The 27,608-nt window shown below is 31.6% G+C and overlaps 1 long non-coding RNA gene across 1 annotated transcript; it reads left to right on the top strand.

Annotated features, from left to right (window-relative positions):
- Positions 1–3,183: 3,183 nt before the first annotated feature.
- LOC143052555 (uncharacterized) lies at positions 3,184–10,124 on the top strand. The gene is made up of 5 exons (XR_012971149.1): positions 3,184–3,965; positions 4,804–4,881; positions 5,692–5,775; positions 8,162–8,236; positions 8,953–10,124. It is a non-coding gene; the product is annotated as an uncharacterized LOC143052555 (long non-coding RNA).
- Positions 10,125–27,608: the final 17,484 nt, after the last annotated feature.

Raw genomic sequence — 27,608 nt, 5'->3', positions numbered from 1 at the left:
ATATATATCTCATGCTCATGTGTTGTGTTCCTTCTGATTCAGATGAGACTTGTAAATCCTTCGAAATTTAAAACATTAATAAAAACTTACTTGTATCTGTGTCTGTAGTAAAAAAAAACAACGACAAAAGTTGAGTAAGCAAAACGAATTGTTTATTGATTTGTTTGAAATATATTAATCAATTATTTATTGCTATTTTTTCATTAACTATTTTTCTATATAGGTTGACACACACATTGAACCATAGGTCATTTTACAAGCATGACATGATTGATCCAGTATGAACTTTTACATGTTAGGTGAGCTCATATACATGTAGTAGTGTGTATTCTGAATATGATTTTGCACATAGTTCACCTCTTCTTGCCATTTTTACCTAATAAGTCTGTTTGTTTTGTTTACACATTGTTATCAATTTTATTGAGGTTTAGCTAGCTGTATCCACCATGTTCTATCTGTACCTATTCAGGAATACGACAGTTATTATCCATTTGTTTCATATTTTTGAGCTTTTGGTTTTTTCATTTTATTACGGATTTTCCATATTTTGAATTTTAAGCGGTGTTCGTTATTTTTGTAAACAAATACTTCTGTTTCTTTTATTCATGTTCACATATTTTAATCGTGGCGGAGACACTTTGACATTTTTATGAGAAAACATGCTTCTGAAGACGACAATGAGTTTGAGGAAAGGTAATATTTAAACAATTTGTTTTATCTTTTGATATTTTGACAATTTTCTTTTAAGATATGTCAACATGTATTAATCATGTTTATATTGATTTTACTACCATACGACTTTGATATACATTTCCTATTAGTTCGAAAAAGAAATGTAGGCTGTATGGTGCTTCGATGCCATTTCAAATATGAATAATTTTTTAAAGAACCAAACTTTTTTAAAAATAATAAATGTTTCTAATATTGAGGTTTAATTTCATGTAAATTCAGAAATTAATGCGAAGTTTTTATATTTGTAAAAAAAGCGACAGAATTATAACCGCAATAATTTCAACTCGCATTTTAAAAATTTTATATATGTATTAAACATTTTTTTTCATTGTATCGCAAAACATTATTTGTCTGTTTGCCTTTTTATTTTTAGCCTCGGCGTTGTCAGTTTGTTTTCAATCTATGAGTTTGACTATCCCTCTGGTATCTTTCGTCCCTCTTTCAAAATCGCATTTTAGTTAAAAATAACAAAATCGTAATAATCAATGCACGCACAAAAATCTGTATTTACGGTACCATATAATAATATCTGGAACGAATTTGATAGTTTAGAGCGCTTGCAATGCAAATTTATTAAGTATTCACAGTCACATGAGACATACCTTTCGTAAAAGAAATGATAAGCTCTGATTTTTAAACTTAGCTCAGACCTTGCTGACATGAAAAAAATCACAGATACGTAAATATAACATGCTTGCTAGTACCAAACGTTGTAATCTTTTAAAACTGAATTCGATAATCTCTCTTTTCCAAAAAAACCTTATTGATGAACACACAGGAAAATATTAATAAGAATATTTTATTGGAACATTTATCTATTTTTTAAAGACATAGTCGCTTTTTATAAATAAATTGGAAGTTACCTTTCTAGATAAAAAATAAAATACAAAGCTTATCCAAATGAAAACGATTTTGTTTCATTTTTGGGATTTTAATTGTCAAGCACGCAAATTTCAAGACATTAATTTTTAGAATTTTACCCTCTATTCTAGAAAATTATATAAAATGAGGAGAGATGGTATCATTTGCCAAAAAAACAACTATCTAAAAATACTTGAAAAATTTAGGTCACCATTTGATCCCAAATATAAAACAAAATACAGCACGCATAAAAGCTATTAAAATCTTTGGCATGACAGTAACATTTAAATTAATTTCAAATATAAGAACATTTTGAACACAAATGATGTAGAGTAAAAATCGAATTCGTATGTGAGCTGATTTATGTGTTTTTTTTTATTTCATAAGTTTGAACGCTTTGTAAATTTTGTTATATAGTCGTTCAACAAAATAGTATAAAATGGGTGAAATATGCCTTTACACTAAATCGATACTACTACAATGTATGAAACAATTTCCTTTTAAAATGATTATTAAATTTGAAATACATGAATATGTGACCTAACACTATTTAACAGAAGCAGCAGCAGGTGCACATGACTGATGGGATTGTTTTCTACGAAAAACCGAAATACTCTAAATTCTCACTAAATTGATATTCGCGTTTCTTTACATTCTTACCAAAAGAAGTATTCCGTAACTTCCATTGGCTGTTTATATAATATACAAAACTGTACTGTAACCACGAGTGCGATATATTTTGCTCTATTTTATTTTCAATCATATTGCAAAGGCATTTATTAATGGTAAAATAACAACACAATATTTTTTAAAGCAATCGTGCAAGCTGTCTGTCTATTATATTTATTAATTGAATCAACAATCATTATCCATCAAAATATCATTGACATCAACATAAATATTCAATACTTGAATGTCAAATAATTACACTTTGTTGTACGCAACTGTCATATAATTGAGAGGTTTAAGTAGCTTTGAAACAACATGGCATACATTGATGTACAATATTCCTCAATAATAATGACATACCTCCGTAATGATATATTATGATATGTTCAGTAAATTTTACCATCAGTAGGGAAGCAATGATCATTTCCGTCGATCGTCTTGATTAATTATCTTCTACTTGTGTGCAAAAAATATGTGGAATTACTCTCAAGTGCGAAGTAACCTTACAACACAATGCATAAGTTGCAATACCGGTCAAGATGCCATATTTTCAACACATCTATGATATTTAATACTAGTATTCTATATTACAAATTAGCGTATTGCAAAAATCGCAGTCTCTATGCACAAAAAATAAAAACAATACGTTTTAAATACCATGCATTCAACGCGCTTCTCTGGATATACTTTCAATGCTTAATGACAAATATTTGAACCCCACATACACCGTCGGTCAACCCTAACGTATAAAAAAAGTGAACACATGTAATAAAAGATGTGATCAATATAAAGATCACGGTTGTGTGTTTCTACTATATCCATATTCAAAGTTTTTATCAAATAAATGTAAACAATTCACATATAAAATAAAAAGATAACACCATTTGAACAACACCATTTATACATGTTATATAGGTGAATTGATTACAACATATCTTTAAATTTGGATTCATTCATATGTACGCCCTATGCTTTCATTATGAAAATGTTACAAATTCATTTTTGTTTTGTGTTGCTCATTCCAATGCTAAGAGCATTTCTATTGAACGATAAAACTACTTTACCTAATAATGGGATATCTGACCATCATTATATAGCACTGATGGAGTTACTGGCAGAGGAAATAAAAGCTAGAAAACATTTGGAAGTGGCCGTGACGCAACTTTACAATGAGGTTGTTATGAAAACATCTAATATATCTGGTTCCCGTGAGCAAACCAAAATGATTGCTGATTTAACGAAGAAACTACAGGATATGGATAATAAAACTAATGTGTTGGAAAAAAGTGTCAAAGAACTGAAAAGTGAGAAAATTGTTATCCAGAATAGCCTATCCGTCATTGAACAAAAATACACCGTCCTACAACAGAATTATTCTAAGTTACATTCAGATCAGGAACAAACGGTTCAAAAACAATTAGCGCATGATAATCAGTTTTCAACAATAATGACAGAACTCAGTGTTTTGAAGCAATTCAAGAGTGTCAATCAGTTACAAGATGTTCATACACTTAAAACGGACACAGAAACACTAAAGCGTCAAGTTCATTCTCTGACAACGAACCAGGCCGCGCGAGGACAGGACTTCTTGGCACTTTACAACCAAACTTTGGCATTTAGATCCGATTTGGCACAAAATATTTCAAAACTATCCAGACAGCATAATACTTCAATTAGGTTGATCGAGCAGAATATTCGATACGGTTAGTACATATTTTTTATAATTTCAATCTTGTATATCTCATCTGGTTTATTTTGATCATTTTGAACCTTTTGTTTTTCAATGTTTTAAATACATTATGGGTGCCAATTACCACTAGCCTACATCATGAACCACTTGTTTATTCGTTGATAAACCTCTAAAGTATATAGAAACTTACGTTTCAAAACACTTAAGAAAAAAGTTAGTCTTATGTAAATGTTTGTATTATTTTATACATATTACTCTTGATGCGTTTCTGCATCTGAATATTCTTGGCTATGAAACATCTGCTTTAGAGCTTTTCTGATGGAGACATATGTAGAAAAGCACTAAGCGCACGCAAATTCATTAAAAGCTTTTTTTGATTCTGTTTACTTATTTTGAAATAGAAAATGATACTTATATTCAGTAACATCATATACTATAAGCTTTGTTAATTGTTAAAGGTCAACTTCAAGTCTTCAGATATATCCATAAATATATTATCGATAAGAAAGAAAAACACCAACATTTTGATCCTTTTTTTCTTCGGTAAATATCCCGTTGAATCAGTATGTTTCTAAGAAATTTAGATTGTTTTGTCCTGCACGAAGGAAAATGATTCTGTTCTGTGTAGCTACAGATAATCCTTAGCTCTCTCATAACGTAAAGATCATACATGAGAAATATGCAAGCAAGTGTAAAAGTTTCAGCTATTCTTATCACACCGCATAGAAAAATATCACCATCAATTTGCCTTACATCTTAAAAATGTATTTGTTTTTATCACCATATTTATACAGAACTAACTTTAGCTGCAATTTATAATACAGTTATCTTTTTTTATTCATATGTTGCAGAAAATAAAACATCCAGCGACTTAATCAGCAATATGAATAAGACAATGCATGACTTTAATCAAGTCATAACAAGCAAAGGTAATATTCTTAATAGGTTTATTTCTTTACCTAATTTCTATTGGTATTTAAAAGCACAATTCAAATAAACTTTAGTTTCCTAGATCAATGTTTGAGTTATTTAGATTATATTTTGATAAGTGTCGCAGATTATCTTTGGTGTTTATATGGTGTGCAAATGATTAAAGTTCGAACGTTTATCAGTGTGTAGTCAATGTGATAAGCAACCCAACAACCGGTTCTCCGATTCATCTGAAAATTCAAGAGCATATAGATCTTCATTGGATAAACAATTTTATTCTGTCAGATTTGCTCTTAATGCTTTGATTTCAGAGTTATAAACCAAAATCTACATTTTACACCTACGTTTTTTTTTAGCCATGGCGGCCATCTTGGTTAATTGGCCGGGTCACTGGACACATTTTTTAAAAAAGATACCCTAATGATGAGTGTGGCCAACGGTGAAAGACGACAGACGACGACGGACGCCGGACGCCAAGTGATGAGAAAAGCTCACTTGGCCCTTTTGGCCAGGTGAGCTACAAAGTCATAAAAATCATGTGCCTATTTTCATAGAAAAAGTAGTACAAGAATAGTTTCATTCTTTTTTCTTCTTCATGTCTTTCATATATTACAGAGAAAGAACGTTCAGATTGTCCATACCGGGCTTTCTTAACATTGATTTGAAATCTTCACTTAAATATTAACCATTTAGAGCCGATTTTTCCAGCATGTGTACTCAAACATATTAAAGTATTTAGTGTATATATCTGACAGCACCTTATATATCCCTATTGATTGTCCCCTATATATTTGCTTCGTTATTTTCAGTGAATGAAAACAACAGCAAAATACGGAAGACACTGAATGATGAAATACATCTGATTAAACAACAAGTCAAAGTTGAGAGCAACGGTTTGTATGAATGTATATCAAAATATAAGATAAAATGCACAATAACATCAAAACAATTTATATTGCAATTTTTAAATCAAGTTATACATTTTGCTGAACCGTGAAAATAGAGCCGAAAGATACCAAAGGGAACATTCAAAATCACAAGTCAGAAATAAGCTAACAACGTAATGGAAAAAAAGAAATGTTGTAAAGAGAAACTACAAAGACTGAGCGTCACCAATATAACTATGGTGATCTAAGATTCTCTAAAAAAAGTAAACAGATCATAATCAACAGGTGACGGTCAATCAACTTGTAAATGATATTTTTAGGGGTTAATCATGTCTGTGGGCGCCTAATCATCCCTAAAAAAACCAGAACATATGTACTATAAAGTACCACAAACGAAACACAAAAATGTCGAGAAGCAACACACGACAATCACTCAAATACAAGCTTTGGTATTTCACGCATTGAATATGGACGGGTTAAACATGTTTTCCGGCGATAAACACCCTCCCAATAAACACGGACAATAACGTAGCAACACAATAAAAGAATATAACATGGACAATGAATATCAGTTGAAATAGGCTAGGGTCTTTTAAGATACGGGAATGCAAAAAAAACGTGCACAGTTTGATCTGTTTTATTGAGATTTGTTTTGCTTGTTTTCGATGTGATGAGTCAACTTTTGTTTATAGTTTTGTCTTATGTTGTACTGTTACATCCTTGTCCATGTTTAACCCTGCTAAATTATATATGAGCTTGTTAAACGTCAATAGCCGGTAAATCAGTGGTTATCAATTGTTGCAGTATGTCAAATCTGATTTTTGTTCATTGTTTTACACATTGTTTTATACATTTATCAGGCTGTTAGTGTTATCTTTTTACATTTTTAATTTCGCTGCCTTTCGACGCTAACTTTTTGGTATGGCTTTGCTAGAGGCCGAACGGTGACCTATAGTTGATAATTGTTTTGGATTTGGTCTCTGATGGCGAGTTGCCGTTGGCGATCATTATCGTTTTCTCCTGATGAAGTTCAGTATTTCAACTGTTTTGTTGTTTTCTTCTGATAGTTCATGTATTCCCTACAGTTAAAGCTCGTTTCTCGGATTTTATAATACTTAATTAAATTATGACCTCTGAACAGTGTATTCTACCGTTGCCTTCATATACCACATTTTCATATTTTTATATAAAGTCATCTGATCGCTACATCCACACACACTGCAGATCGTAGAGTACTTACGATAACTGGAAGCTTGTTTGATGCCACTTTAACTAATACAAAAAAAAAGATACATCGAAAACAAAGCAATCAATCAAAAGATATCATCTTATAAATTCATTATAAACACGTGTGTTAACAGACAGAACGAAAGCATTGACATTGGACAAAGCCCATTGTCGGTTCAAAGCTGATTCGTACTAACAAAATCAATAGTTATACCGGAAAAAAATATTTAGAAATTCAACGAATCTTTCATAATTTGTATATTTTAATTCTTTAAGTGAACATTTATATGTCTTGCATGACTATACCAGCTAGTAAATTGGCGTTCAAAAACTAATTGTATATTTAGCTTACAATTTGTATTCTATGAAGTTAAAAACGATTTTAAACACAAAAACACAAACAAGCAAACATAAATGAGAAAAAAATGTCAGCGACGGACTCATTTGGAGTACACTTTACCTTGTGCTCTAAATAAGTTAGGTTACTGACAAAACATCTCAGCATATTTGATTTATAAATTGTTTTATCTGTTATACATGTTACAATAACTGTTCAAGTTTTATGTTTAACAAGTTACAAAATAAGGTATACATGTCTTCTTTGAAGAACGGGTAATGTTCCAAATTGCTTATTGTAAAAGACATTGAACAAGGGGTTCAACACAGATTTCCGTTATGATGTGAAATAATGAGGAAGAGCTAAATACACTAGACCAATAGGCAGTACGTTAGTGTCGGTATGATTATGCATTGATAAATTAATTGTTTACAAAATTTCAAATTGTAAGAATACTAAGGATTTCCTATCCTAGGAAAAGATTACCGTAGCTGTTCTTACTTAAAACCTTTCGGAATTTTGGGTCTTCAATGCTCCTCAACTTCAGACGTTTTTCACCTTTCTTTATTATAGCGTTAATGATGGGTTTAGAGTTGAAATCTATAATAGTTACCAGGCTTATAATTTAATACGTCAGACGTGCGTTTCGTCTACAGCTCATCAGTGACGCTTAGAATCAAAAAGTGATACGACTTGTATCTTTGATTTTGATTTTAAACTTGTTAAGAACTGTCTTATGTTGATTCACCTCAACGAATTGCATTCTTTATAACACAAATCATGATACAAAAATCTTCTTACTTTCTTTTCCGTTTTATATTTTTTTAGCACGTGGTGCTACATACGTCAGATGGTCAAGAACGCAGTGTCCAAATATAAATGATACGGAGCTTGTATATTCAGGTAGGAAAACTTTTTATGTCTTTTTTAAAAACCAAATCAAAAAGTTGCATAACTGTATTTTGAAAAACCTTCGAAAATTAAATCATTAATGCTTTTCAACCTTATTCTCACATTATTACTTTTTGGGTCTATGACTTTTTGGCTTGAAGGTAACTGGTAAGTCCTTTGTAGGCGAAACGCATAAAATTGTAATCCTAATTTCTATCATGAGTGTAGTTGAAACTTTCCCTTTATTTTTATAAAATAGTACGCACTAATTTAGCCTTGTCTTTTGAGGTTTAACATAGTCATTATAAACATGATACATCTGCAAATTTAAGCAGGTTTTCAGAACTGCCGGATATTGATATAATATCAGTAGATAATGAACAAACGCAAATCCTAGTACTTCGTCTAATATGAATGCATACAGTGATTATATATTTATATACTTATTTATTGTAATCAAGTATTCCTTTTTATGGGAAAATTTGACTTCAATAATGTATCAAAATTGATACCATGTATAGCGGAAAATAATATACAGATTTCCGGACATATGTTATGTTTTTGGGAAAAAGCAAACACGGATCGGTTATACTAGCCATAACACTCTTTTGGTGCATTAATTACCACTTGTTCTAAAACAGAAAATGAAGTTTGTGTATGTGAACAGAAAATCTATAACACGAACAGCTGATTATGAACGACCTATCAATAACTAAATCTTATTTTAGGGTATACAGGCGGTGGATTTGCAGGTGATTACGGGGCTGCTCCAGAACCAGTGTGTCTTCCATTAGATCCTGATTTTAGCAAGACAAGCGGTACTGCTTATGCACGTATGCACGGGGCAGAGTTCAAGAGTAACTTTTTTGATTCAAACAGTGGAGGTCAGGACTTACCATGTGCTGTCTGTAGAGTAAGACAGGCATCCAGTGTTATTATGATACCAGGAAAAAACAGGTGCTACACAGGTTGGAACATGGAGTACCATGGATATCTCTCCTCAGGTCAATATGATCATTCAGCTGCAAGCTCTTATATTTGTGTGGATATCAAACCCGAATATGTCAGTGGAGGATCATCATATAAAAATGACGGCAAATATTTCTACGAAGTGTTAGCGAGATGTGGATCGCTTCAATGTCCACCCTACCGTAATAACTACCCGATGACATGTGTTGTTTGTTCAAGATAAAATAACCAAATATTTATTCGACAATGATCTGCCAAAGGAGTAGGTCCGGTAAGGACCAATTTTGGCCTCAAATTTCAGGTTCATCTAACAAAAGTTTTTGGACACTTTTTAAACACTTCAGTGTTTATTTCAATTGATTCGATTACTTTATGTGAAAGATTTTAACTAATTTAGTCATTAAAAACGCTCTGATTCAAGCTTAAATATGAAAAATCTATCAAATATGTCAAAAAGCGTCACTTTTCAGATGGTTTTTGTCAAAATGAAAGTGGCGGCATCCGTGTTCATCTTCAATCTTTATATATGGTTTGTCATCAAATACAACTTGCATTTCAATATGATGAATGAACACGAATGCGGCCACTTTCATTTTAGACAGAAACCGTCTAAAAATTAACCAAAATGCTAAAATTTGGAAGATTTCAGTAATTTAGCATGACTTTATGATGCTAGAACGCAATATTTGTGCATTGTATTGTCAAAAACAGCTCATATTAATGTAGCAGAAGCATTTTATTTTCCAAAATATAGCTTAAAGATTACATTTTCACAATTTTCTAAAACTGCTATATTTTGGGACCAAAAATGGGTCTTACTGAACCTACTCCTTTGTAATGCTGTCAATATCGCAGTAATGAACTGTGAAATACTAACTTTATGTTTTAATGCACGTTGTTTAACCATACATAAAGTATTTATGTGCTAAAATGCTCCATCTATTTTGACCATATGTGTAAATAATTGAGCACATCCAGTTATTTACACTTCAGCATTAGCCTTTACTCTCTAAATACGAAAGAACAAACACAAGTTTTGATACTGAATGGCGCAGTGACCACCTCGACGCACAAAGAAAGTAGACAGAAATATACATGTTACTAAATTCCAAGATTCTTAGAAACTGATAAACGCTTTTGTAAATTTTCTAACACGTATCCGTCTTTGGCTCTATCTGATTTCCAGCGACCGTGCATTTTAAATAATCTATCAGATATAATATTCTGAGCTGCGGCTGTTGCCCCTCCAGCTCTGAAGCTATGTAAACCAAAATCAATTATACTACAGCCAAAATCAGCTAATGCCATAGATACGATTTCTCTAGTTCTAGTGTACGACAAACATACATTTTTCTTTCTTAATGAAAATGCATTGCGACTCTTAAAAAACGAGATCGATCTAAAAATATACATATCGAACTTCATATCTATATAGGCTACATCTAAATAGTATGAAAGTAAAGCAACAGGACATTGTGGACTTTCTAGCTTTGATATGGTTGCCTTTTCTATAGCAATCTGCTCTTTTTGACAAAAATATCTATATAACCATCACAAAAACTTATATGTTTGGCTTTAATGTTACACAATTCATTAAAACGTAAAAAAACCAGTATAAGCTAAAGAACAGATAGTAAGTAAACGCAAATCTTTGAGTGTACTATTGGAAGTATTATATCTAGTAAACAATTAAATAACAATATAAGGTGTCACAGGTTCCTTTTTCTTGATAGGTCTAGAAAGTATTCTTCTTGCTGACTCAACTATTGAAGAAATTAAATCTAATTCGCAAGGTTTTTGTACACCAGCTAGATTGTGTGCCCATCTAATACTATAAAATGCAGGCTCAATTATACTAAAATAATTTGCAGATTCTAATAAATTTTGCAGATGAAGACCAACATAAATTTCTTTGCCTGGTAAAATACAAGTTAGTTCACGATACTTTTCTGTCAAATCTTTTATAACCACCACTATATTTGTCTACTGTTGATTTAGCTCTAGCATCAGTTTCAGTTGTTGGCTAATTATGTAAAAGCAGACGAAGCTCAGGATGTGCCACTTTTTCATTTTCAGACCAGAATCCAGTAGAAAATATTTTTCTGTAATAAAAAATAACTCTAATAAAAAATGTATAGTATAATCAATACATACCGTTATGATTTATATATGGTCCTGTGACCAACACTACACAATGCTAATAGGAAACGTCCAGTGACACTTAAACATATTGTCCAGTGACCTCTAAACACATACATGGTCCCGCAACCTTTAAGGCAGCCCAGCGTAATCAGTACATAAAAAACACCCAGTGGTGCAATATCTTTATCCACAATCTGTAAATAATAAACAGCATATTAATTCATTTGAGAAACACACAAACGAACAGCTAAGAATAGCCCATTAAATGTCCCATTAGCGAACATATAATTTTTATTATTGCCTGCAACTAAGATTTTGTCAATCTCATGAAATTCTAAAACATCTCGGACAAACCAAGCATATTCTAAATTTTCCTTAAATAAAAGAGGCCAAAACGCAGACGATGGCCATTTCGGAACGATTAATGTTCCTACTGTCGTGCAATAAATTTAATGATTGATGCATTTGCTAACTAGATTAACTGGAGGGACTAACTAACTAACTAAATCTACAAGCTTTGCCACTTTCTCTGGAAGCAATTGAAATAGACAAAGCTTCAAATCCCATATAAATCCAAGCCAGACTAAATTATGGACAGGCCTCTGAATACACTTATCTCTATTGGGTACAAATTCCGACAAAATCAAGTCATGTTTCACCCTTATAGCTTGTTGGCCACATACCTTTTCTTCTACTAACGCCAAGCCATCATCCAAATAAACAGTTATCTTAATCCCATTATTACGCCAATGTTTTACCAAAAGACAAACTGCCTTTGTAAAAATATATCCTGCTGATGAAAGCCCAAATGGCAAAACAGTTAAAACGTAATATTTTACAGAATTACCAAACTTCCATGAAAATCCAAAATATTTTTAATGATTAGGAAAGATATTTGTGTGATGATAACCAGATTTAAGATAAAAAAAAAACGAACCCAAAGCAATTCGAAGTTAAAAAACTGACTAGCTGTTTTCCAGATACCGTTAAAGGATTTAAAAAAAAAAGGTGCGTGCCACTCCTCTCTGATCAAATTAGCATCTAACAAATCCTGTATAACCTTCCCTACAAAATCTGAATTATCAAATGCAGATTTATTGTTTTTTAAAAATACAGTTTCAGGTTCATTGATAAAAGGAACAAAATCTGAAGTATTGATGCTTTTCCAAAAAGAAATAGAATGCTTCAGTTTATTATGTACATTAATTAAACATGAACCGGATTCATATTCAAAATAAGTTTGAAAGCTTTGTATCTGTAAAATGTCCGAATTTCCTTTATGCAGAAGATCCTCTGGGAGCTGTGAAGTTACTATTCTCACCGTGCTTGCATTCCTTGGCCCAATGTCCATACAACCCACACTTGTAGCAGACGTCTCTGACTTTTGATTTTGACGAATCTTGAATTAGGGCCTGATGCCCCACCAACTCGAACGGGTGGCTGTGAAAAAGTTACAACACCATCAGCTACACAAGCGACTGAAGACGGGCCACCTGCAGCTTCAGTGGGTCTTTTCTTTACACTCCTGTTACCGGTACTACTCTTTGTTACTTTCATCTTCTTCTTGGCTCTTGTCTCTGCAGCTCGTATCTTCTTCTCGTCTTCTTAATTGCTAGCTACCTCGTCAGAAAGATATTCGTCAATGATTTTCTATCCTGCCTATGACTTGTCAGCTATCAGTTTGTTTCTCTTTTTTAACACCGTTTCCGACTCCTCCAACAACGAAACCGCCTTGGAATATTTCGTATGATGCAAGTTGTCTAAAGCGCCACTAACATTGTCTAAAATATCTGAATTTTGATCAAACTGCACCTGATTTCCCTTGTATCGTAAATTATTCTTGGTCTTCTTGACTTTACAGGTTAAATCCTGAGAAGTGTCAGCGAAATTTCTTTCAATCCCAGACAATTTCTTACCAAAGTAGATTTATATAAGAGAAAGCAAATCAGCATTGGAAATCTCCTCATCAGGAACTGCAGCATGTGAAGCAACTTCAGGTTGAATATCATTCAATAAATTGTCTGGCTCAATACCGGACATGATGAAAATAAACTTCTACCTATATATATATATATATATATGATGTGCGCGTATGTGGTCGCTATCCAGTCCTCGATAACTAAAAACCCGTGCCATTTACTTTTATACTGACCGCCAAACCGGTTAACTGCAATAGTATACAAAATGTACAACTTATACAAACTCCCCTTTATAAAATTGATGCGCAATCTTTCAAATACCTTCCGCATACCGCACGTAAATTCATGTAATTAGGCTTTGAATCGATACATATTTTTTGTTTCATGTTATAATCAGCATTGCCATAACGAGACATGAATAAAAAAAAAGTAAGATATTGCTTTAAATCTAAGTTAATTATTGCCCTCATTATTTCGTAGCGTTACATGAATTGTTTTTTAACCAATAAATAACATATTCAAACTATGCTATGAAGTACAAGTGTATGAAAATACAAACGATGTAGTCAAACACCATGATTTAAATAAAAAGACAATAAAGGGCCCTAAAAGAAAAAGATACTTATCAACATACACTGCATAGTAAACAAGCATGCTTTCTTTTTTCGCACAAGAAGTCTTTAAAGGCGTCATGAAATAAAACCATGTGTATACTATATAAGTTACTGACATTAATAATTTGTATTTGATAGTATGTGCTTATTACTTGCACAGAACAAAATAAAAGTTTAAACATTTTATTCAATCATTAATTGTGTAAGGACATTTCAGCAAGTAAAAGGACATAGTACTATACTTTGGTTTACCTCTTGTCCTTACACATGTGTAAAAGTTAAAGACAAGAATACATAGTATGACCATAGCACAATTAAACAATTGGAGGATTATAAGTACCAAGCCACGCAAAATATTTAATTCATGTTTTTCTAATCCATTTTTTTTTCAGATGGTAAGTCGGTTGATAAATATGATGTCTTCCTCTTTGAATTCACAGATTAAGCAAGTTGTATCAGGATTTATATTTGAAATACGATCTTTTCATGATTGAAATTATGTGTGTGATTTGAAACGTGCTTGTTTGCGATATGAATTGTCATTTAAAGTAATTATTTAGTAAACATAAGACAAAAACAACACACCGAACAAGGTTTATCGTCAACACACTAATGGGCAATTTTATCTTTTTTTTTACAAATATAAACTAATGGGATAACTAAAAAAAATGTCTGCTTTACTGTTATTCCCTGTTCACACCATATGAATATGAATTAAACTATGAAATTTTCTCTACAAAGTTTTTTATTACGTATCTAACAACTCCATCATCACTTTAAGTCCATCTGATTTGTGAACAATTACATAATCTTTTGCAACAACGAAACCGCCTTGGAATATCTCGTATGATGCAAGTTGTCTAAAGCGCCACTAACATTGTCTAAAATATCTGAATTTTGATCAAACTGCACCTGATTTCCCTTGTATCGTAAATTATTCTTGGTCTTCTTGACTTTACAGGTTAAATTCTGAGAAGTGTCAGCGAAATTTCTTTCAATCCCAGACAATTTCTTACCAAAGTAGATTTATATAAGAGAAAGCAAATCAGCATTGGAAATCTCCTCATCAGGAACCGCAGCATGTGAATCAACTTCAGGTTGAATATCATTCAATAAATTGTCTGGCTCAATACCGGACATGATGAAAATAAACTTCTACCTATATATATATATATATATATATATGACGTGCGCGTATGTGGTTACTATCCAGTCCTCGATAACTAAAAACCCGTGCCATTTACTTTTATACTGACCGCCAAACCGGTTAACTGCAATAGTATACAAAATGTACAACTTATACAAACTCCCCTTTATAAATAATCTTTTGCAAAACGAATCCTGCTACAAGATCACTTTTTCAATAAGGTCAACGAAACCTGACATACTCTACGAAACGCGCGTCTGGCGTACTAACTCATAATCCTGGTACCTTTGATAGACAAATCACGGGTCTGGCGTACTAAATTATAATCCTGGTACATTTGATAACTTTATATACCTTTCATAAATTGTCAGAAGATGCATTGAGAATTTGTCAAGAATCTAACTTTTCAACTCCCTCAAACGTATCGATCCCATGATCATTTGACCTTTTTTTATGTATACATGGAGTTAATCGCATAACTAAATGATAAACTGTCTTGAGCTATCACCACTGGTTCCCAAATACTATTACACCTTTTGTATTTATATTTTTATGTGTACTGAATCTTTTCTTAATCTGTTTACTCTTCTCTGACCAAAAACCCATATATTTCCAGAAGGACATATTATATATTATGTTATTCTGAAAACAAATATGTGACAAAGAATTAAATGCAATGAAACACAAACGTGTTATTCAAAGAAATTCATCCGGAAACTCTCTTGACTAATGACATATAAATAAAATCTAATGTCATATATTCTTGACTTTGTACAGACATTTTCTTATGTAGACAAATGGTGGATTTAACATAGTTTTATAGCCAGCTTAAAACCCACGTATAGTGTAACAATGTGTGAACAAAAGAAACAGACATAATAGAAAGAAATGGCAAAAAAAGTGTACAGCAGTCAACATAGTGTATTATCTTAATGGGGCACAGAACACCTAAGAGAGTTAACTCTTCAAATTTAGCTGAGCGTTTTAATCACATTCTATTATTAAGGAGACATCAAGCTATTTAACGATCAAAATAAATGTTTCTCAAACTACTATATATAGCCAATCAAATTATTCCTGTAAATTGTTCGGCTAATATTTCTCGAAATGTTCATTAGTTTGGCAAACAGGTCAAAGTAAATTCTTTTTAAAGTTGATTGTCTATTTTACACTCCTATTAAAACATTTTATTTCTTAGACATCGTCATTGTATTTTTGTCCATGTGATGAGTAAAACCCTTTTCACTGATTTTCAAGTTAGTTCTTATGTCGTACTGTTTTACCACTGTCCCAGGTTAGGGGAGGATTAGGATCCCGCTAACATGTTTAACCTCGCTAAATTATTTATGTTTGTGCCTGTTTCAAGTCAGGAGCCTGTCATTCAGTGGTTGTCGTTTGTTTATGTGTAACATATTTGTTTTTGTTCATTTTTTATATGAATAAGACCCTTAGTTTTTTCGTTTGAATTGTTTTACATTGTCATATCGGGGCCTTTTATAGCTGACTATGCGGTATGGGATTTGCTCATTGTTGAAGGCCGTACAGTGACCTATAGTTGTTAATGTCTGTGTCATTTTGGTCTCTTTTTGGTCTCTTGTGGACAGTTATCTCATTGGTAATCATACCACATCATCGTTTTTATATGACATGGCAAAACCTTAATTAGAGTCCCGCTTCATTGAGGGATACTAGATGGATATATCAACAAAAACTTTAATTTGGATAAAAAGTAAAAACACAAAAACGCGTATTCTGAATAGCGTATCAGCTCATAGACACAATTTTGTCATGTGGACGTGACGTCATCAACGTTTTTTCATAATCTACTCCTGTTAAAAATGGAATTTAGAATTTTAAAAATAATGACTGTATTATTTTTTTCTGTCTATTCGAAATAATATAAAAAAAATATGGTGCACACTTGTAAATAATCCGCTACTTGGGTTATACAGTGTGCACCACATTTGTTTATGTTATTTCTTCATAGGCAGAAAATAATATTACAGTCATTCCTTAAATACGTTCTTGTTCATTATTTTCTCTAAATATTGTAAAGTTTTGACAGCCGTTGTTCTTATTACTTGAAGAAAGTACATCTTTTTAAACTGAGGACTTACCCTTCCCCGTTTTTTTTTAAAGTCGCTTGCGAGTACTCGGTTCCCCTTGTTTTATGAAAAATTAAATAAGGAAGAAAATACATTCAAGCTTTCAATCATTCTACTGTAAAAAGGATATTTAAATTGGAATAAGATATGCAATTGATTGTCTTTGGAAGTGAAATGTAAGGGTTACTTTGAACGGGCATAAACCGAGTTCACCGATTTTCAACATGCGCACCATTTTCACGATTTTGCCATTTAAAGCTTGGCTAATGTCATAAATTTTCCCGCCCGTATTGTTAAGAAACTGCAATAAACATCTGAGTAAATGCCAGGACTTTCTGACAACCAGCGACATGCAGTTTTGATCCAATGAAGTCTTTCATAGCGTACAATTACGAGAAGACTGAAGTTGTAGCCTCTACAATAACCCAAGTCATCCACAAATTAAACAAAAATTAATCATTTAATGATAAGCCACTTCCCGGGGTACAAACAGCTCAGCAAGACCGATACATTAAGTCTTTAACATTTCCAATATTGACCTTGTGGCTGTCCAAAGGTCCAAAGGTCACGAGAGTTCAATGGTGGTCACGGTAAAATCTTTGGAGCAATTTCCGTAAAGTACCATTTGCGCAGAAATTGTTAAAGAGCACCACAGTCTTTCCTTGGTGACATCTAAACGGCCGTCTGGAGTAAACATCGAATTTTGTAGACCATAAATCATTCATTATGTACCAAAAACCGTCAGTGGTGGTTACATAGACATTTGTCATCCGCCTTGGCCAAAAGTGATGCTTTTCGCTGGATTTTGGTCCGATCGAGCAAATTTTGCATCAGATTTGACATGGTTTAGACGATGAAAACCATCAATAATATCATAAAGTCAGCTTGAGTTTGCTTTGCGGGACAAGTATAATAACATTTCTGTGGATCACATTAAAGGTCCGGGATGATCAATTCCACGGCGCTGTCCAGATTACGCTGCACCACGGGGTTGTAACATTTTTGTTAGGACTGTGAGTTGATGATTCGACATTGGATGTTTCGTTTACCTATTGCGTCCGAAAGATGACAATGAAGCATTTTTATTTGATATCGATCTATTGTTAAAATTGATTATTTTCAAGAACAATTTATTTTGAAAGATTATCATTTCTAATATAAATTTTATTTTTGAAAAACCAAGTGTTCCGTTTTCATTGGCACTCAGTATATATATATAGACTACTGTTTGAAATGAGTAAAACATTGAGCCACACGAATGGCTACTACGGTAGTCTATACTCAACATTTTCGCAAAGTAAGAAAAAAAGGTGCTAAACCAAAGTATATATGTTAGATGATCATTATTCAAGAGATATTTACATGTACATGAAACAATTCATGTATTTCATCATCGATCAATAAGTAATTTAAGTGTGTCCTTTTAGCGTTGTTAACGTTCTCAGTCAAAGTCTTATTTATTAGTTTGTTTGCCTTGACCAATATAATGATAACAACACGAATAGTGATCTAAGTTCCATTCAGAGTACTACTAAACTCTACAGCTATCTACTTCTATTACACATTCATTAGTTCAGACAATTTATGGCTATTGAATAAATTTAATTCTTTCGACATTGAACATTAAGGTACCACTACAGTCAGAACTTTCTGACTCCAATCAACAGTCTTTAAAGATTAATTTCTCCAAAACTACTCAATGGATTTTTAAAATCTTTAACTCATTTTAAAGCTGAAATATAACTCTCTCTTAATCAATATATAAATTTATTTTTTGTTTGATTAATCTCAAAATATAGCCCATTTATTGCCAAAAAAGTGGTATTCCAACTTGGATGAAAATGGCACATTCATGGCAAATGGTAGTAAAAATTTGTTTTCATCCCTTTAATCAACCATATACAATCTCCAAAACCGTGTTTTAGATTTTTGATATATGCCTCCAGTAAGAAGATATATTGATTTAACTGCTGGGTATCAAACCTCATTTCACCTTTCATCTTTGGAGACCTATAAATTCATTTAGAAACAAATTATCCAAAAACTGGGACACGGTATTGTAGAAAATACACCCTTTAATCTCATATATCAAGGTTAAGCCAAAGGGGGTACCCTAAAGTTTTAATTTCATTTTTTCCTTACAATTTTCATCAAAAATTGTTCTGAGAAATGACCTAAAAACTGAATTTCCCCATTAGAACCCTTATAAAGTCAATATAAATACAAACATTCCACTGGGAACACCCCAGGAGTGTTCTGATACCATTACCATATCAATAGAGCCACACACTTTAATGCTGTAAATTTTGCATTATATGTGAACTGTCCAACACTTACTAGGCATTTGGCGGGAGTTTGACGTCACAGATATGACCAACATCTCTGATGTTAGACAAAGCTCCGCCTCTTTCCAGACAGTCTTAGATAAGAGAATAACATGATCGACCAGCTGCATAATCAATGTTTAACAGCATTGTTCTCTATATATAAAGAATAGTTTTTCATTTTAATTTTAAAAAAGAAATAAACTATGCCTGAAATTAGCTAGAACTTTTAAAGTGTGCATCAAAAAACATGTTCATAAAAAGATCAAGACCACCCTTTTCTTTAAAATACACTTTGCCACTTGCTTTTTTAATTTAATGGAACTGAAAAATTACACATAAACTGAAAATTATTTAAAATGCATAAAACTGTATTTAAATGTAGAAGACAAAAGAGAAGAAATTTATACAGGCAGTCAGAGGCTTTCAAAAATAGTTTCCCACTCTTTTCCATAGTATTTTTTTCATTTTTGGTAGATTTTTCCCTTTAGTTTTTTTCTTTTTCTTTGTCCACTTCCATATATAAATTATTTATGTTGCAAAACAATGAGATAAGACTCAATATTTATCTTGTGGTCAGAGATTTAACAGCTGGACACTGGTATCAACAGATGATTGACATATTTGCCCCTCCCAAATGCCTATATATTTAGCTTAATTACCATGTGCTTTGATTTACATAAGTTCATTATCAATTTACTCCCTGTTGTGATATGATAATGACTTTGGGATTTTTACAAACTGTGCAGAATAATACTTACTTTAAAATTATGTGATAAAAAAAATATCTTCAAAAAATCATTGTTAGACTGTAGTGCTACCTTAACATAGCACTTGTTAATATCGTCTAGTTTTAAATAAATGTGAATTAGCAGCAGGTTTGTTATTCGATATTCAATATTCAATATCCAACCGACTACTCATAGTTAAATGAAGTGCACGATGTGTAGGGAATCGTGTATGGCCCCTCAAATACAAACTTCAAGATGACATTAATTTTTGGAAATCCTTTTGAAACCATCTGTATATATGTCTTGTACAGGTTAAAACATGTAGAGAAAAAAGTGTACATGTTTTATTGTGTACAACGCAAAAATACAAGTTATAACGTGTACAAAAGAACCCCGTACAGGTAATAACATGTACAAAATACTGCTTAAAAATGGTTTTAACGGTACACAATTTTTATATAAAGAAGAACATTATTATAACACATGTCATAAATCTCAATAATATTTTCATAAGTTTTGTTATTGTTTATTCATGTTAGTGTACCTGTTTTGATCCTTTTTAATAAAGTTCATTACCAGATTAATAGTTTAAATAATTATACTTTAATTTTTGAATACTTTTAAAACACACACGAAGTCAACAAACACTATTCAATACGTCAACTGATGAATTATAAATGTGAATTTCTACACTGAGGAAAGCAATAGAAAATAATGACATAAAAGTTGAGATTTGAGATATAAATATTATATATAACACACTATTTACTTACGAGTTAACATATGTAAACGACGAATCCGCAGGATGAGTTCGTTTAAATATGTTAGTGAGTAACGCGTGGTGTATATGTTTTGTAACATCTTTCAAAAGTGGCCTGGTGATTTTTTATCCAATAAAAAATCACATTTAGAATGTCGTTCTAGCCCCCTGCTTAGCACGAGAAAATCGATCCAGTCATTTTTTTCGAAAATCAGCCGGTTCATTCAGAAATGCTTGTGTCGTGCATTCACTTTATTTCCCCCTCTAAAACTGTAGCTATTGTCTAAGTGGGGAGCAAACAGCCATTCTCTTAGAAACATATATTGCACTTATAAGATCTAAAATAGACTACGGATGTGAAGTATATAATTCCGCCTCACATTCCGTAAAGAAAATACTGGACCGGGTGCAAAGTCAAGCACTTCGAATTTGTACTGGTGCATATAAAAATGTAGCCACAAGTGGACTACAAGTAGAAATGGGTGACACACCCTACGAAGAACGTAGGCAGTGCCTTATCACAAAATCATTTTTAAATATATCTAGTCATGAAGACAACCATCCAACTAAGGAAAGTTTGGCCAAAAAAGCAACATTTCTTTGCTACTCCAGGGAAATAAAACAGAATAAAAAACCATATTTTATTGTTTCAAAAGATATGATTAATCAACATGATGTAGATATTAACCAAATATACAAATACAAACAATTCCCAACACCCCCTTGGCATTTGACTAAACCCCGTGTATGTGCACAGCTCTCGAATCTCATCTCGAAAAAGGATAACCCACACTTAATTCGAAGTGATAGTAACTTCATGATTGATACGCAGTACCGCCAGTTTTTAAAAATATATACGGACGGATCTAAAGATCCAAATTCTAATAAAACCTCATGTGCATTTGCAATACCTGAAATGGGAATAAAAAAAGGTTTCAAACTGCCTAAGAATATGTCAATTTTCACTTGTGAGCTTATGGCAATATTTCTGTCTCTTATATGGTTAGAAGAATTTAAACCAAATAATGTTATTGTGTTTGTCGACTCTTTATCAGCTCTCCAAGCCTTAAAGAGTAATTTATTTAAGGTAAAAAATTATTTATTGTACGACATTATATTTTTATACAACTAGTTAGTCAAACTAGGTAGTAACGTAATATTTGAGTGGATCCCAAGCCACGTCGGAATTTTAGGAAACGAAATTGCAGACCAGACTGCCAAAGTGGCTCTTAATAAAGATACAGTAGATTGTCATATTCCCCTTTATAAGGAAGACATCAAATGTTTAACAAAAAACATTTTAAAACAAATTTGGCAAAAACAGTGGTTAGATAACCCAAAGGGAAGATTACTACACTCCTTCCAAAATAATGTATCATTTAAGATTACTATTCCACCAATGAATAGAGAAAATGAACGAATAATTTACAGATTAAGATCTGGCTCTATTAATGTAAATAAATATCTTCACAAAATAGGGAAAAGCCCGAGTGAAATTTGTGAAAACTGCAAAGTCACAGACGATGTTGTACACTTTCTATTAGTCTGCTCAAAATATGATGCGCAACGTAAACAGATGTTTGATCAGCTTAAAAATAATGGAGTCGTCGATCTCTCATTAAAACACCTGCTATCCGGTTACACACACACCTTTAGTCCCGTGCATAACTATCTACGGGAAACTAATATACTTATAAGAAAATAGGAAGACTCTCAACTACATGTATAAGTGTCATTTAGCTTTAGTTTATGATTATAAAACAAATAATTATGTATTTGGAACTAGTGTATATGAATTATTTCTCAGACGGTCCCTCAGTTAAATTATTTCATAAAGTCAGTATACAACCAGCAAGATTAAAGATAAATGAAAAACTCACCCGAATATGAAATAATTTCCTTTTTAAATATACTTAGAGAAATCATAAGCAAGTCACAAGTGCAATGCACACTTCACCTTTGTGTCAGTCCATTGAGCGTAATCAAACAGACTTTTTCTACCTGTGTCATACATCAGTAAATCATTCACCTTTCAAACACCAGTACTAATTGACCATGAAATGCACGCATTTAATTTTAACAAGTATCAACATTCAATTTTAACACTGATCTATTGTAATTTGAAGATTAGTATACTAGATAAGTTAACAGTGCATATTGAGGGATAATACAACATCACTTTAAAATTCTCTACAATGAAAAATTGCAGTCATATCTTTTAAGACAACAAACACAACACACTATGCTCAGATATTTCACAATAGAAACATTTGCTACCGGCTTTTCTTTTTATGAAAGTGCCACTAACATTTATCTTAATTATTTAATGTTATATGTTTAAAGATTAACGGAAAATACAATATGTCTTCTCCGATTTTCATAAACTGACAACTATAGTCATATTCATATTGATAGAAAATAAGAAAAATAAATAAACACAAACACAATCACTACGCTCATACATTATTAGAATAGTAACAAGAGTTAAATCCTTTTCTATAACAATAAAATGATAAAATCTAAAATTTGTACTAGAGGATGTCAGTTAGACAAACACACACAGATTATTGTATAATTATATATATGCACATCCCAGCACTTCTGTTTCGCTGACATTCTCTGTACTTACAACAAAATCAAACAATGTCATTGTTTTAATAATATACTGGTATAATTTTTTTCTTCATATTTTTCTATTTTTGCTCCATTTATATATTATATATATATATATATATATATATATATATATATATATATATCTAAATAGGCGATTAAGGGTGTAGGTAGGGGTGATTCCTCGTTCAATGACGGAAGTGTTGGTTTTTTTTCTCGTCAGGGAATGAGGAATCACTAAATACCAGTATGTCTTTGGAAATTTATTTGGAATAAATTGACGCCACTTGCCGTTATGGAAAAGGAATAAATTCAACCAATCCTTACTTTAAGGATTCATTATTTGCTACAACAATTGAGGGAGACGTCCTAACATTGGTTGCATTTAACTAGCACATGTCTTGTTACATGTTTCTAAATATCCTTTTTTTTTATATAAGTATATTACAGACGACACAAAGGTGAATAACCAGATTACATTTCTAAACAATTTTATGATACCTATCAATAAATAATGCATTTCATAAGGGACTATCATTTGCTTTTGCTTTTTTTTTCATTTTCCTATTACATGTATCTTCTGTTATGTGTTTTTTTGTTTTGTTTTTTGTCTCTCAACATATATATATTATATTTCTGAGTAATTCAGTCAACCATGTTCGCCAAAGTTTGACATAAAACTCTCCAAAACGTAATACTAAAAATAAATTAAGGACTGAAAGTATATATACATAATACTTATGTTATATGAATTTAAGGCGCAATTACTACATAAGTAAGTCGCCTACCAAAACCAATAACAACAACAACAGCATTTACTTAACTGTCATTTACATGGAGTCGTAACAAAGAGGCGAGGTCTCAATCATGGTTTAACATGAAAATTATCAGATTAAATCATTGTTTTTCAGAAACAGAACTATTAAGCAGATTATCACGTAAAAACTTCAAAAATGCCGTATTATGTTACAAGTGAATATATACCTTAATATGTAGAGGGAAAATTCCCCTAAAAACAATACCTAGTTTTCAAAAGAGAGGATAGAGATTTAAAACATCAAGATGACCTCCTACTCATACAATGATCTGATTAATCATAAAAAAATAATAATTTGATGCATAAGGAACAAATCTGTTGAATAGTAGATTCAGTAATTCCTAAATTATTTTTGATTAAGAGTATTCCAATGAAAACCACTGTGTGTCTCTGGCTTTAATATAGTGTGCATTAAAGACCTTGCTTTATTTCTTGCATGTTAAAATTAAGGAGGAGGTATACTTCAAAACATTAAGACATTATTCAGAAAAAAATCAGATGTACCAGTTTTCAACATGATATAATCTATAATGTATCGTAAAACACAAACAATGACCTGAAAATGCAATAATGCCAACATATAAGCCGTGAAGCAATAAGAACATTTTTGAAACTTTGTGATCCCAGTGCTCATAAGAAAAAAACATCTTAACTTCTACTCTTCTTTATTAATCAGTAAAAATTTTATGTTTTCTGCTATAATTAAAAAAAAATACAAATTTGTACAAGACGATTTTATTGAGAATAATGAAAATTGTTATATCAATAAACACATAACTTTATTTTCAAATTTTGTATAAGTTAAAACCATTTAAGCAATATAATGTTCATGTTATAACCTGAGGTACTTTTGTACATGTTATAACCTGTATTTTTTGCATTATACAAGTTATAACATGTACAACATTTTTGTACATGTTAAAACCTGTACAAAATCGCAACTTACACACGACATAAAAATTCATTGTCTAAAAGTTCATTGACTTTTATGGACATTGAATGACCAGGGGTCACACCGTCATGTATGTGGTCTCTGGTAGGTTTTCACTTTATATTTTATATATAAAACTGACACTTTAAGCCCTCTGTAAGTATAGAAGACAAGAAGTGTATCCAAATTCCTTTTGGTCTCGTTTTTATCTTTATATAAACGTATAAGCTAACTACCTAATGGATTAAGAGTTCATAGAGATCTCAACGTCAGTTAAGCGTTCTCCTGTATGTTTTCACTCTATGTTCTTTTTATTTTGACTTTCCATAATTATTTATATTTACATTTTTAAATGTTACTAGAGTGATAATTGTTCTATGTTTCTAGAAATATCATATATAAAATAACAGCTTTGATGTAGTTTAATTGATAACAAATCTACACCAGACATATCTTAAGGTGTAATGTTATTTCGTCAGGTCTCTTGTTGTCTTTGTAAATTTCAATACCAAATTGAGTATAGAATGTTCGTTTCGGATTTTCATATGATAGATATATCATGTATATAGTTAACTTGTATCTATATATTTCGACAGAGGTCTTTTCTTAAAGATAGTTTATCAAATCTGTGTAGGGACAAATGGACTGTTAAAAAATAATCGTAATATTGTTTGACTATAAGATGGAGGCAAGGTTGGAATAAAAATTTAGAGTATCGCTTCATACCAAAAGTGTCCTAAAATTACTTTGGCCAATCTGCCGTATTTAGTGCTAATAACCGTTACAATTATCAGTAATTGTTTATGGTATAAAACTATTTGGATTGTGACGATACTTTGTTTTCGACAATGTATATATTTTACTATTATTTTACATTTTGATACGTTCTGTATAATGTGCAAAACCTAATATTCAATATTTAGCAATTACGAATTGTCACAGTACAGTCAGGGCACGCTTTCATGTCCACCCTTGTCAATGTATCAAACTTAGTTATACTTACGATTCATTTTATTTCATATATTTCATGTTATCAAACAAAAACATTCAGTTCAGACAAAATTACAAACTATCATGATATTATTGCTGATATATTATCTGAAATGCGCTTCTTTTGTATATAATGTGCCTGTTTGTATTTTGATTATAAATAATAAAAAGAACAATCATGAAGATACTGAACTCCGAGGAAAATTCAAACCGGTAGTCCCATATCAAATGGCAAAATCAAAACCTCAAATAGATTAGAACTGGTATGAGATGTGTAACTCTTTGCTTACACTTGTCTTACTTTCTCGAATTCATATTCGAGAGAACACATGTTATTTTTAACATATATAAAATTGTCAAATCACAAAATTAAACAAACAGAACAACAACTAAAAATTTAAATAAAATTTTTAATAAAATAAAGTTTAATGTACCCATGTAGTAGGTTTTTTAATCACAAGTTTGTATATGTTTTGGATATTTCTTCTGTATATATCATTGTATATACATATTCATTATGTATCAGACTTGTCCTGGCAAAATATTGACATCGAGTAGGTAGGCTTGAGCATTAACCATGAAATATCAACTGTTAATCATTTAGACTTGTTCAGCGTACCGAATGTCAATTCACAATTGCCTAATGTCATAAATATGGATGTGAGCAAAAAGAAGTATTAGATATAATACAAACATCTTTAAAAATAACAATTCCGCCAATTCAATAACAAGAACACAGATGAAATTAAAAGACATAAGTGAAGAAGCACTGCAATGTCATCAAAAATAGGGTATATCTTTCTCCATACGAAGCATCAAATCGTCAATTTTGAGAAAAGTGGTGAAATATATTTTGAATTTATTAAGATTTAAAAAAATTGATTTCATATAAAATGAAAAAAAAATAAGGACAAAATCATAACAAGCTATGATCAAGGTTCATAATGTGCATATTTATATATTTTCTAAACAAATGAATGTTTGGTGCTGAACAATATATTTCAAATCGTGAAGATCAACTGCTTATTGATATGATATTTCCTGCATCACCCAAAATAATTATTTTGGATTTCTACTACAATTTGGTTTTATTTTAACACATGAATTTGTTTAAACATTATATGTTTGCATTCGACTCACTAATTGCAGTTTAATGAATACAGTATTCAGCACTTGCTTCTATAAAAATTGAACCTTGTGTTAGTTCAAATATGTCCAAAAACTACATCAACAAACACCTTTTACTTTTATCAAATCTTATTTAGTTTAAGTATACAAAATGTGATTAGATATCAACCTGATTAGGAAATATATGTGTTTAT

Source organism: Mytilus galloprovincialis, chromosome 11, assembly GCF_965363235.1.
Source record: "Mytilus galloprovincialis chromosome 11, xbMytGall1.hap1.1, whole genome shotgun sequence".
NCBI classification, from domain to species: domain Eukaryota; kingdom Metazoa; phylum Mollusca; class Bivalvia; order Mytilida; family Mytilidae; genus Mytilus; species Mytilus galloprovincialis.
Note: the sequence above shows the minus strand (reverse complement) of the source record. Positions and strands in the feature narration are given on the sequence as shown.